Genomic DNA, 13,724 nt, shown 5'->3' with positions numbered 1-13,724 from the left:
ACAAGTCGCCAGGTCATCACAGGGCTGACACATAGACACAGACAACCATTCACACTCACATTCACACCTACGGTCAATTTAGAGTCACCAGTTAACCTAACCTGCATGTCTTTGGACTGTGGGGGAAACCGGAGCACCCGGAGGAAACCCACGCGGACACGGGGAGAACATGCAAACTCCACACAGAAAGGCCCTCGCCGGCCACGGGGCTCGAACCCGGACCTTCTTGCTGTGAGGCAGCAGCGCTAACCACTACACCACCATGCCACCCCATGCACAAAATTATTTGTGCATAATAATTATCTCTTTTTCTTACTTTAACCTAAAACAAAAGTCTTTGTAGCTCTAAATTCTTATTACCTCCACCAAGGAGGTTATGTTTACCTCTGGCAAGGAGGTTATGTTTTCGGTAGCGTTGGTTTGTTTGTTTGTTGGTTTGTCTGTTAGCAACATTACGGAAAAAGTAATGAACGGATTGCTCTGAAATTTTTTTCCAGAGGTGTGACTGGGCACAACTAACAATCCATTAAATTTTGGCGGTGATCCGGATCACCTTCTGGATCCTGGATTTTTTTAAAGGATTCTTGGAGGAGGTCTGCGCTCTCCGAGTGCCTTTCTAGTTTTGGTAGCATTTGTTTGTTTGTTTGTTTGTTTGCCTATTAGCAACATTAAGGAAAAAGTAATTAACGGATTGCTCTGAAATTTTTTCCAGAGGTGTTACTGGGCACAAGTAACAATCCATTAAATTTTGGTGGTGATCCGGATCACCTTCTGGATCCCGGATTTTTTTAAAGGATTCTTGGAGGAGGTCTGCGCTCTCCGAGTGCTTTTCTAGTTATTATTATTATTATTATTATTATTCAGTTTGTCCCAAGAGAAGACAAAGTTTAATTTTCACAGACCTCACTATTTTTTTTCCTTTTTACTTACCCTGTGTCCAAAATCACTCCCTATTTACTATATAGGGCACTATATAGTGGGGACGCCATTTTGTAGTGCTGTCCGAAACCTTAGTGAGGATTATTTACACCCTATATAGTGCACTCAAAGTATCCCACAATGCATCATGAAAAGTAGTGTACAACCGATTGTCATTAACCAAAGCAATATATCCCATCATGCACTGAAAGAAATCAAAAGTCTCAAATTTGATTTAATAAAAGGCAGCGGCAAAAAAGAAAGTATTCAGCCTTGATTTAAAAAAAACTTGAAAGATGCAGGTACTTTGTATTGATTAATGTGGGAAATACGCTCAGTATAATATGGATTTATCACAAAAAAACATGCGTTTATTTTTTTCGCAGTCCAGTTTCCATCAAATCCTGCACTCTGATTGGCTGGCGAGCAGGTACGTATCCTACGGTACGGACCCCAGTTAACGACCCCGGTTACAGATCTCTGGCGACTCGCTTGTTCACAACAACAACAAACATAGTAGCAATTTTAGTCAACATTTATCTTTTTTATAAGATTTATTTATAAGATTATCAAAAATCTTATAAATTTTTGCCAGCATTTCTCAGGAGAATAGCATTAATTTTACAGCATGGATAGCGATAACGACAGTGCTCACAGCGAAAGCGAGTTTTACTACCCTGAGGAAGAAGAAATAAAATAAAACATTTCAGGAGAAAGCTAAAAACCTCTAACTGTTCCTAACGCCGAGCAAAAACATGGCTGAATCCTGAATGACTCAGTTTTGTATAAATAGGGGACTACATAGGCGGCAAAATGTAGTTTTTCCCCTGCCATGGAAGTGCACTTGTATACCGAGGAGGAGGCAATTTGCATTACAGCTGTGAATGAGGATTCAAAATGGCGGCTCGGCTCGGTTTTCCCTTTCGGGCGCTCTCGTTTTCTGTTAGAATTTGGTAAAGAAAAAAATAAATATATTACTTACCAGCTTAAGGTCGGTCCGTATGGTGAAATATCGTGACCTCGGCCTTGAATACTGACCTCGGCCCAGAGCGCCTCGCTCAGTACTTTCAAGACCTCGGTTACGGTATTTCACGATACGGACCTCCCAGCTGGTAAATAACATGTATGTATTTATTATTTTGAAAACCCACCAGCCGACTGATCTGGCACGTTTTAATTGTGTGACAGTAATGGCGTAAATACCAGCATGACGAGCAAGTGTCCGAAAGCATTTTTTCATTTTACCAATGAGCTCACTATATAGTCCTCTATATAGTAATTCCCTATATAGTGAGTAGGGAATAGTGAACGAGTGAGTGATTTCGGACACAGGGTTAGAGAGAGAGAGAGAAAGATGTTCATTTTTTCATGCACTCAAAGTAATTCAATGCATTTTTTTAAGGAATTCCACAGTCCACAACCCTAAAGCCTCTGATGTTCATGCTTCATTAGAAATGTGTAGTGTTGCTGATGTCTTTACATTTATAAAAAAAATGCATAAAAGTGTGAAAAAGTATGAAAGATTATGAAGATTTGTGGATCTCGACAGTTGTGGAATGTTGACTGTTATGTAACCCGTGTAGGATGTTCTAGTGTGGGCTGTGTTTGTGAACCAGCACACACACGTGCACACACACACACACACACACACACACACACACACACACACACACACACACAAACAAAGGGAGTCAGTCTGGCTAAAATGGTGCTGTCTCAGTGCTGACAGAGACACTACCTAGGACGCCTCCCCAGCTCTCAGAGACAACCTGAGTCAGCAAATGGCCGTTTGAGTTCCACGCTTTATTACTTACAACATATTTCATCAGTAACACTGATTCTGATTGGTCAGAAGGTTTCAGCTATAAGGCAAATCGCAGGTTGAGATAAATACACTCGTTCAATTCCAGTATCGTTTCTATAGTTACAACATGCACAGGGACTTGTATGGCAGATGCGCCATGTAAACAGATTTAAAAAAACACATGTAATGGTTGATGAGGTTTAGTTTCCTGTAAGGAAACGTTTGCATAATTTTGTAGAAAGAGTCTCCAGTGTCAGGTAAAGCTGGAGGTTTTCCACCATGTGAAAGTCTTCAGGACAGAAGAGTTTGTCCTACATTTTGTTGGTTTTGTCTTATTGACGTCAAGAGAGAAATAAAAGCAAGCCTGGTGAGTAAATGAGTGAGTAAAAGCCCTTTATAGCTCTTATGATGTATGTGATAACTGCATTTATTTTATCCACATTCACTGGATATGAGCAATCATGCTCTCTGATCGACTCTACTACTAGGATATCAGCTCATATACCATGAGTAGAGAAAAACAAAATGGCGGCGCGTGTTACTGAACCAGCCAAGGACGAAATAAAAACTCTACTTGAAAACAAAATTACAAAAAAAAAGCAAAAAAATATGGAATAAAAGTATTTCATGGTAAGAATGCATGTTTTTTTTTATTTATCAAGAATTGTTGTTATTATTATTATAGCATTTTTCAGAAATTGCTCCTGTCATTTCGCCAGTTTGTTTACACTCTAAGCGGAAATGATTTTGTCGGATGTTTTGTATAAAGTTTATATTTAGCAAATTTGATAAAAATAAAAATGCTCTCGCTAAATCCAGTGAATGTGGATGGAATAAAACAGTTATTCCACTCAATCTCGTCGTACGTGGATTATAGCCGACGAAGCGTGTAGCACCGAGTCAGCTATCAGCTTGTGTACGACTCGATTTTGTGGAATAACTGTTACTGTATATAACGTGCTGTGTGGGTTTCAACAACATTGAGCATAACTATAAATGGATAAAAAGTACAATCTATTGTTCTTTAATCAATTCAAAATCATAATCATTGGTAAATCGCTGTGATATGAGAATTTAAACACTTAGGGATGTGCTGTTAAATGAAAATAAGATTTGTTGTTATTATTATTATTACTACTACAGCATGCCCCATCATGTTTTGCTTCTGCTCTTGGACCCACTTTCAGATTCTACTGTAACGCAGATAATACCCTTTACCACAGTTTTCATTGCCGACTTTTATGTAATTAGAAAAAAAGTTCTTTTCGAAGAAGCACCTGGAAGAAACACAAAGCACTGCATAATCGGCTGCTTTTATAATAATCCTGACAAAAGGATCGCCTTTGCAAACATGTTTCAAAAGAAGCTACTGATCTCATCCTCCTGAGCTCTCTTGATTATTATTTTAGCAATCAGCTAACACACAAAGCAGGTACAGAGTCTGTGTGTAAAGAGCATGCGTGGAGTCTGGGGGTGGAGATGTATGGAAAATTCAGAGCGTGCAATAACAGTAACATCTCATCTCATTATCTCTAGCCGCTTTATCCTGTTCTACAGGGTCGCAGGCGAGCTGGAGCCTATCCCAGCTGACTACGGGCGAAAGGCGGGGTACACCCTGGACAAGTCGCCAGGTCATCACAGGGCTGACACATAGACACAGACAACCATTCACACTCACATTCACACCTACGGTCAATTTAGAGTCACCAGTTAACCTAACCTGCATGTCTTTGGACTGTAGGGGAAACCAGAGCACCCGGAGGAAACCCACGCGGACACGGGGAGAACATGCAAACTCCGCACAGAAAGGCCCTCGCCGGCCACGGGGCTCGAACCCGGACCTTCTTGCTGTGAGGCGACAGCACTAACCACTACACCACCGTGCCGCCCTGCAAAAGTCGTAATAAATTTTAATACATTTTGTCCTGCGTGTCTGCTTACTTACTGACTAACGCTTACTGCATTCGTGTGGCAGGAGAGAAGAAATACAGGAAGTCTGGAACGACCTACCAGTCTGTTTCCTTCACATCACAGTACGCTCAAGATCATTTATACAGCTGCAAACACAAATTACGCAAATTATAATATTGAGTTGATTTATTCATTAATGTAAAAATAAATAAATAAATAAATAAATATATTATTATTATTATTATTATTATTATTATTATTATTATTGGAATTAGTATATTATAATGTTCGTGGTGCAAACTATAAGGAGCAGGAGGAGGAAGAATTTAAGACGGCTTTTTCTGTGCAGCTCATACATACAGTATAATAAACTATGAACCTGTTCATATCATGTTATAATGCATTCATTAGACCTTATGCATATTGTTATACTTATTTTTAAAAAATACATTCCACTTCATAGAATATCTTCATTATGCATTACGAAACATTCACATAATGCGATATAAATAATTTTCATAACACATTCTATGATGAAGCCCCACTTTGCACAGCACATTATGAGAAGATATTGTGGTGAAATAATGCGTTATAAACATGACTCGTACTGCATTCTTTTAACATCTGCATTATAAATATAAACAGTGCTACAAACTGTAATCTCTGTTCATATCTAATGATAATGATGTGTAATGATAATGACGTGTAATTATAATGTGTAATGATAATGATGTGTAATTATAATGTGTAATGGTAATGAAGTGTAATGGTAATGAAGTTTGTATCACCTTTTGAATGCACTATAATGTATTGAAAATATTCATACAGAACCAATCAAAGGTTTGGACTCATTCATTACCATGAGGACGACTTTTAACTGCTACTGCAAGTCATTATACAGGCTGGCCTTCACACAAAGTGTTACAGGATTGATTACTGTCTGTCTGTCTGGTGGGCTGTCAGTCTATCTATCTATCTATCTATCTATCTATCTGGCTGACTGTCAATCTATTTGTCTATCTGTCTATTTGTCTCTCAGTCTGTCTGTCTGTCTGTCTGTCAGTCAATCAGCCTCTCTCTCCCTCTCTCTCTGTCTGTCTGTCAATCTATTTGTCTATTTGTCTTTCAATCTGTCTGTCTGTCTGCCTAGCTGGATGATGGTCTGTCAATCTATTTGTCTATTTGTCTTTCAATCTGTCTGTCTGTCAGCCTATCTATCTATCTATCTATCTATCTATCTATCTATCTATCTATCTATCTATCTATCTATCTGGCTGACTGTCAATCTATTTGTCTATCTGTCTATTTGTCTCTCAATCTGTCTGTCTGTCAATCAGCCTCTCTCTCCCTCTCTGTCTGTCTGTCTGTCAATCTATTTGTCTTTCAATCTGTCTGTCTGTCTGTCTAGCTGGATGACGGTCTGTCAATCTATTTGTCTATTTGTCTTTCAATCTGTCTGTCAGCCTATCTATCTATCTATCTATCTATCTATCTATCTATCTATCTATCTGTCTGTCTGTCTGTCTGTCTGTCTGTCTGTCTGTCTGTCTGTCTGTCAAGCTATCTATCTGGCTGTCTGTCAATCTATTTGTCTGTCTGTCTGTCAATCAGTCTATCTATCTATCTATCTATCTATCTATCTATCTATCTATCTATCTATCTATCTATCTATCTATCTATGTCTTCCTATCTATGTTTCTGTCTGTCTCTGTCTATATCTCTCTGTCTGTTTACTGATACATCTATCTATCTATCTATCTATCTATCTATCTATCTATCTATCTATCTATCTATCTATCTATCTATCTATCTCAGATATCTTTGTGCAAAGCTGTTGTACACAATCTTCGGGACTGCCTCCTGTACCCATGCAGCTGACTGACAGACTCGTCTCACACCGCTGTGTAAAAATCCGTCAGAAACATGAAGCGTCTCCATGACAGGTTTCTCAAGAAGTATTCACTCAAACTGAAAGTCTGTTCATGCCGTATTCCAAGGGGACCAAGTCACACAACTCAGAGACAGAGCTGACAAAGTGAAAGAAAAGAGGACAAATACAGCAGTAACCTGAATCACTCCACATCTCAGGTGCTAATCATTCGTACTGAACCATTACTGACATCGTGTGTTTGAACAAAATTCTTGAAATAACTTGAAATGTACATGAAATGATATGCTTTATTTAAACTTTGTGTTACTATGAGGAGAGAAAAGTCTGGTGGTGGAGCTGTGCCTCACACATGCATGGACTGCTAATGATACAGGGATTTTCAGCAGAAGGAAACAGGGAGAACATTGGGTTTGTTGAAGCTTTGATTCGCGGGGATACTGAGGAAACTCGGTGAAAGGGGAAAAGCAGCTGAGCGAGCCAAGATGCAGATTAGGGGGTGGCACAGTGCCCTCATGTACACTGACGCATAAACAATGTGAGGCTGTGATGATGGAGTGTAGGATGCTATGAAAAATTCATGGCATGATATCCGTACAAGCCAATATTACAGTTTTTGGTGTGTCGAATAGCGTTAAAGGTAGACTGCCTTTAAGATTTTTCAAGTGTAGGTCATAAAAAGAACTTTCCCCAACACACAGTTATTTTTGTTTAGTGGACTGAAAGCTACTGAATTCGAATCACAGACTTCCAAATTTATTCTTTTTTTTTTTTTAATAGAACAATTAATGAAGGTGGCACGGTGGTGTAGTGGTTAGCACTGTCGCCTCACAGCAAGAAGGTCCTGGGTTCGAGCCCCGTGGCCGGCGAGGGCCTTTCTGTGCGGAGTTTGCATGTTCTCCCCGTGTCCGCGTGGGTTTCCTCTGGGTGCTCCGGTTTCCCCCACAGTCCAAAGACATGCAGGTTAGGTTAACTGGTGACTCTAAATTGACCGTAGGTGTGAATGTGAGTGTGAATGGTTGTCTGTGTCTATGTGTCAGCCCTGTGATGACCTGGCGACTTGTCCAGGGTGTACCCCGCCTTTCGCCCGTAGTCAGCTGGGATAGGCTCCAGCTTGCCTGCGACCCTGTAGAACAGGATAAAGCAGCTAGAGATAATGAGATGAGATGAGAGAACAATTAATGAATTTAGGGCCACATGGCCCTAAATTCTCCGCTATTTTTCCCTGCTTCACCATGACCCAATTCAAGATGCTACGTCATGCGTCACATGGTGGGCTTTCCCTGTTCACGCAAGGCATTGTGGGATACAAATTTGAAACAGGAGAGAAAAATAGAGGACGTGAGTGTGCGAATGAAACGTGAAAGAGCGACTACAGTAACGGAAAGCGAGAAGAAAAGATGTTATGTTCTATACGAAGGAAAGGAAACTCAGGAAATATCAAACTAATAAATATCGGTGGTCAGCGAGCACCTCGGTGTGATCAGCTGTTTGTTTAGCGACAGAATGATGGAACTGTCGGTGCACACTCAAAGGTAAACCTGTAGATGGCAGTAATGCAACACTGTGGATGCCAGCTGCTGTAAAACCCAAAAGAAGAAGAAGATGGTAAACCTGCGCATGCGCACACACACACACACACACACACACACGGACTTCCTCTGTCTGCTTGACTGCACGAAGCGAGCGATTTCATGCACATTATTTGTTTTAATCCCCTCAAATTAAATAACTTCCCAACCACAGAATGGCCTGATATTTTGTGAGATATTACAGAAATAAACATATATCACAATAACCACATTTCAGACGGAACTGAATTTCACCGATTTTATGAAATCAAAAGGCCGTCTAGCTTGACAGTGAAGCTAGCAGAATACTTTGGAAATATTTTCCATCACAGGATGTCAGACATTTCGATATGATCACAGGTGGAGTGAGGAGATGCTCACAGATAGAGGACTTGGTAAAACAAGGACTTGGTTGCCTGGATCAAACATTGAAAAAAAATTTCCTTCCAGTTTCTTATTTCTACCTGTAAACCTTCTACAACTAGCTGTACCTTCAATCGATACATTAACAACACTTGACTTCACGCTGAGGGCAGCACGGTGGTGTAGTGGTTAGCGCTGTCGCCTCACAGCAAGAAGGTCCGGGTTCGAGCCCCGGGGCCGACAAGGGCCTTTCTGTGTGGAGTTTGCATGTTCTCCCCGTGTCCGCGTGGGTTTCCTCCGGGTGCTCCGGTTTCCCCCACAGTCCAAAGACATGCAGGTTAGGTTAACTGGTGACTCTAAATTGAGCGTAGGTGTGAATGTGAGTGTGAATGGTTGTCTGTGTCTATGTGTCAGCCCTGTGATGACCTGGCGACTTGTCCAGGGTGTACCCCGCCTTTCGCCCATAGTCAGCTGGGATAGGCTCCAGCTCGCCTGCGACCCTGTAGAACAGGATAAAGCGGCTAGAGATAATGAGTTCATGCTGTTTTATCACTGGTTAGTCAAATAAGCCATGCCCACCGCACCCCCACCCCCATCAATATTGATATACGTCTTAGAACAAGTCTTAGATTGAGAGTAACAGGTACTGGTTGGCACTGGACCGTCTGTTTGGGCGAGTTGTCTGTTTTGCACTGTCCTTGTCGTCTCCGCTTTCTGTTGTCGAAGTTTGCACTTTATGTTGTGTGTAGTTTATTGTCTGCAATCTTTGCAATCGCTGCACGCTTACACTTTATATCCTTACATGTAAAGTTGTAGTCCTGTGATGTTTAATGTAGCACCATGGTCCTGGAGAAACGTCGTTTCGTTTTAACTGTGTACTGCACCAACTGGATATGGATGACATGACAATTCAAAGTTAAAAAAAAAGCCTTGACCATGACCTTTTTTCCTCTAACAGCTCCTCATGTTGCAGAGAAACCACAAAGTGTAAACTCCTCGACCCTGAAGACTTTCCTGTGGAGGAAAACCTAAAACTCACCATTATAAAGCACTCGCACTGGAGACTCCTTCCATAAATATGTTCAGTAAACATCTTCTGACAGAAAACATATTTTTCTTTGTTAACTAATGACATTTTTAACATTTATTATTATTATCAGTCTTAGATTATGGGATGCGTCAATTGTACGAGTCCTTATGAATGATATGTTGCGACAGAAACGATAACATATTACAAAGAGTCGGTGTAATCAGAAAATTAAACAACATGTAGTAACGTACTGTTACTTGTTTATAGCTAATTTCAGTTATCTTTTGGTTTGTGATGTTTAGAAACACAGTAGATGATGCATTAAGTATATGCTTACATTTTTTTTTTTCCAGATGTTTGGGTTAAACGTATCTCCATCATATCTGTATCGGAAACCTGGAGGAAATGGCCGTCCTGTTTTTAATTCCATAAACTTTTATCAATTACAGAAAAGAAAAAACTTGTTATTCCTGGTTCATTCCTGCACAGTGGACGTGCACCACCTGTTTGATGGATCCTGTTAGTTTGTAAAGTGTTAGTCCTCATTTCCTGGTTGTGTTTTGCATTGAAATTTGCTGCAAAAAATAAAAAATAAATAAAAAATTGGGGGGGGGGGGTGTATTATCAATATACACGAGTAGACACACGAGACAGCATCACGTGCTTGGATCGTTCTTCTGACAGGTGTGTGTATGTGCAAATCAGAGATGTTACAAGGAATACAAGCTTTCCATGTTTCAGTGTTTATATATTTCCACCACTTGGTTCATGATCTCTGGCCTCTGTGCTTTTTTGGAAAGAGAGATAAATTAGACAGAGAGACAGCCTGTGTGAGTGGGAAAGTACTGTAACAGGACAATAAATCAGTACTCTTACCTTCTTATCTCCACTCAGACTTCCAGAGGAAAACCTTCAGCGCCTCCTGACAGGCAATTCAACCCCGACAAGCTTGCATTGACTTCCTGCTTTGAAACCCGGCGCATTTGAAACACATCTCCCTCTGGCTTCCTGGGCCTCCGAGAGGGCTGTTTACTTTCCCACTCCTTCTTCAGACTGAATGAATATCAATGCTCCTTCTTTCTCTCCGTCCTCTCCCTCCCTCCCTCCCTCCCTGCATTGTCGTTCACTACCTCCCTCCCTCCCTCCCTTTCTCTTTTCTCCCCCTAACTGATAAACACTGCTTTAAGCCCCACTGAGTGAAAAGAGAGGATTTTCTCCTGCACGAAGTCCAATGGCAGTGCTGAAGAGAGACTCATCGTCCAATCAGAGCACAGCCTGGAGGTGGGGACTTGAGATGGAGGAAAAAAAAAGAATAGGACAAAGGAGGAGAGAGAGAAAGGGGGGGATTGGCATGACTACACAAGACGCCATCTCTAAGATGTGCTAAGATAAATGGAATTAGCTAATTGAGGTCTTAAAGTATGACTGGATTTGATTAACAGTTGTACTTTTTTGCATAGACAAAGAAATAAGGCACAATACAATACTATACAAATCCTAAAAATTGTCGACAGGAACAGACTTACGTACAGCACTCAAAAGAAGCCAAGCTTAGAACAGAATAAACATCTCATCTCATCATCTCTAGCCGCTTTATCCTGTTCTACAGGGTCGCAGGCAAGCTGGAGCCTATCCCAGCTGACTACGGGCGAAAGGCGGGGTACACCCTGGACAAGTCGACAGGTCATCACAGGGCTGACACATAGACACAGACAACCATTCACACTCACATTCACACCTACGGTCAATTTAGAGTCACCAGTTAACCTAACCTGCATGTCTTTGGACTGTGGGGGAAACCGGAGCACCCGGAGGAAACCCACGTGGACACGGGGAGAACATGCAAACTCCGCACAGAAAGGCCCTCGCCGGCCACGGGGCTCGAACCCGGACCTTCTTGCTGTGAGGCGACAGCGCTAACCACTACACCACCGTGCCGCCCCAGAATAAACATTGCCCACAAAATTATAAATCAAGAGCTTCAGTTAATGTTCACGATGTTCAAACATCAGAACGGGAAAAACTGTGATCTCAAAGTGTGACTTTCACTGTGGCATGGGCGTTGGTTTGAGCCAGACATATGTGATGGTGTGAGTATTTCAGAAACTACTGATCTCCTGAGGTTTTCACACATGACAGTCTCTAGAGTTTACACAGAATGGTGCGAAAAACAAAAAACATCAAATGAGTGAGGGACAGTTCTGTGGGTGGAAACAAACACCTTGTTGATCAGAGAGGTCAGAGGAAAATGGCCAGATTGGCTTGAGCATTTTTTTTTTTTTGCCAGGAAGGATATCGTAACTTGTATAATCAGTGGCGTGCACAGATAGACACGAGGTGGTGCTCAAGCACCTGCCCCTCTGCCCTCTGTCCAAAAAACTGCCCTTTTGAATTTTTTTTTTTTTTTTACAGTTTACTGAGGCCAATGTCGATATGATCTTTTAGAAAAGCCGCGGCATTAAAAGCGTGTGTGAAAATAATGTCCCGATGTGTGCCCCCTCCGCACACACACCGGCCCTCTGTCTCTCTTGCTCTGTCACGTGAACAAGCGTGCAGTGCATTCAATGTGAGGTTGCAGCAGCATAGCGTCCTGGAAGCCACGGCCTTGTCGTAGCGCAGACAACACATCGGGCAGTCAGTCAGCTCTTCCCCTGCCCCACCAGCCAGGTAACACATGAATCGAGTGAAAATGTATTGTTTGCCCTCTAAGCCCAAGCTGTAATTATTTTGTTGTGAAGTAGCCCGTCGCATACAGAAACAACTGCACATAAGTATTATATTTTTTTGCTAGACCATTTTCAGATTTAGGAAAACAAAAATTTCTTTTTCTATTTTGTTCAACTAGAGATTCCTGGCAAAGTCAAAAAGCCTTGATGTAATAAATTAACATTAAGTGGTTGTTTTATACCTTTAAAAACTAAAACGGGTCAGTGGTGACCCGAACACAAGAGGAGGGTTAAATCTCAGACTTTTATAATAAGGTGTTCCACATGCGCAAAAAAGTGCCCTTTTTTCCCCCCAGAGCACTTGCCCCCCAAAATGTCTGTGCACGCCACTGTGTATAATCACTCTTTACAACTGTGGTGAACAGAAAAGCATCTCAGCATCCAACAGCAGAACACCACACTGGGTTCCATTCCTGCAGCTAAGAACAGGAATCTTAGAATCAAGAACAAGTTCCTATTAAAGTGGCCGGTGAGTGTACCATATATACACTCAGATAACATGCTTCTTATATGTGTCCCAGACATCCTGAAGTGGTTCGGGTGATCAGATTTACATCTGTTTTGAATGGGTTTATTTACGTCTGCATTTATACGGATAAATCCACATCCGTATATAATCAAGACACATGGATCATCCAAGTGTAAACTGGAGTCTTTCTGCAGCATTTAGTCATTTAACCACTCTGTGCTTGGAGTGCTTAAAAGGGGCTCACCTCTTGCATAAATGTACAGTTGAGGTCAGAAAATTACATCCACCCTTCATGGACGTGAACATCATGGTAATATTGTGCTTACCAATGATTTATTTGAACTGTTCTTTTCCTGTGGCAGAACGATTGTCCAACATGTATCTTAAACAGAATAAAAAACAAGAATTTGGTGCACAAGTTTGACTTTATTTTGGGTTTTCTGAAATTACAGAGTCAAAAATATACACACACACATTTAGAATATTAATTCAGTGGTGCTGAAAGTCCAAAAATATGTCTTTTAACTTGCCAAGACCAAGGCCTCTTAACTTCCTGTTCGTGATCATGATTGACTGTAGCTGGTATCTTCTCTGTGCCAACATAAAAGGGTTTGTTTGGCAAGTACAAGTTACTGGGAGGTGTAGCCACTTTGTCAAGTTTTGGAAGATGACTCAAACTATCACTCTCACCTGAGAAGAAATTGGTTCGGATGGTCAGGAACAACCCAGGAATCACCAAGGCACAGGCCTGCCATGAACTGTCTACAGGCAAGCAAGTTTGACATGACCATGGACTAAAGGCCCGGTCCCACTGGCCGATGGACACAAAACGTATGCAAAAAGGACACAGCGGACGAGCAAAATTTCAGGGGTGGCTCTATCCGTTTTCATCCGCTCCAGAAATGGACAAAATTGGCGAAAATTTGCGAAAACAGAACGGAAAAGAACGGACGTGGGTAGTATATAGCGGGGATGTTAAACGCATGTTCATAGGAAGCCTAGCGGATGAAAGCGGATGGAAGTGGATGACAGCTCCGAAGGGGT

At 41.4% G+C, this 13,724-nt stretch overlaps 1 protein-coding gene across 1 annotated transcript in view; it reads right to left on the bottom strand.

Moving 5' to 3' along the window:
* Positions 1–10,498, bottom strand: part of arhgef10la (Rho guanine nucleotide exchange factor (GEF) 10-like a) — a 419,992-nt gene extending 409,494 nt beyond the window's left edge. Inside the window, exon 1 of the mRNA XM_060910368.1 lies at positions 10,362–10,498. The gene's annotated coding sequence lies outside the window, so the exon portion shown is untranslated. The remainder of the gene's footprint in view (positions 1–10,361) is intronic.
* Positions 10,499–13,724: the final 3,226 nt, after the last annotated feature.

This window comes from Neoarius graeffei, chromosome 26, assembly GCF_027579695.1.
Source record: "Neoarius graeffei isolate fNeoGra1 chromosome 26, fNeoGra1.pri, whole genome shotgun sequence".
In the NCBI taxonomy this organism is placed as follows: domain Eukaryota; kingdom Metazoa; phylum Chordata; class Actinopteri; order Siluriformes; family Ariidae; genus Neoarius; species Neoarius graeffei.
Note: the sequence above shows the minus strand (reverse complement) of the source record. Positions and strands in the feature narration are given on the sequence as shown.